The 630-nt window shown below is 39.0% G+C and overlaps 1 non-coding gene across 1 annotated transcript; it reads right to left on the minus strand.

Moving 5' to 3' along the window:
• Nucleotides 1-107, minus strand: LOC120579820 (small nucleolar RNA R71). The gene has a single exon (XR_005645563.1). It is a non-coding gene; the product is annotated as a small nucleolar RNA R71 (small nucleolar RNA).
• Between the last annotated feature and the right edge of the window lie 523 nt (nt 108-630).

Consider the following 630-nt stretch of genomic DNA (forward strand, 5'->3'; position numbering starts at 1 on the left):
CAATTAAGGAGTCAAATCACACAATTCACTCAAAAAGAGGTTGATTCTCTCTACAATGCGTGGGAGCGTTTTAAAGAAATGCTTAGGCTTTGCCCCCGTTATGGTTTTGAGAATTGGCTTATTATCCACACTTTTTATAATGGTCTTTTGTTTTCCACAAAAATGAATGTTGATGCAGCTGCAGGTGGAGCTTTGATGAATAAAACTTACACAGGAGCCTATGATTTGATCGAGAACATGGCATACAACCACTATCAGTGGACAAGTGAGAGAGTTATCACTGAAGGTACTCCTCCACCCTCTAAAAAAGAGGCAGGTATGTGCCAAGTTTCTACCCTTGATCATCTATCTACTAAGGTGGACACACTTCTTCAAAAATTTGATAAATTAACTGTAAGTGTCGTCACACCTGCTCTTGTTTCACCACCTTGTGAATTTTATGGAATACTTGACCATACTGGTGTGGAATGCCAACTAGGTAGTATTGCTAAAAGTCCCGAGCAAAAATTTTATACCTTTGGACAACAAACAACACCACCCGTTTATGCAAACAACGAAAGAGTCCCTCAGAAATCCAGCTTGAAAATGTTACTAGAAAAACATGCTATGGAGCAATCCAAGCAATTTCAA

The sequence above is a fragment of the Medicago truncatula genome, chromosome 3 (genome assembly GCF_003473485.1).
Source record: "Medicago truncatula cultivar Jemalong A17 chromosome 3, MtrunA17r5.0-ANR, whole genome shotgun sequence".
Classification (NCBI taxonomy): Eukaryota; Viridiplantae; Streptophyta; class Magnoliopsida; order Fabales; family Fabaceae; genus Medicago; species Medicago truncatula.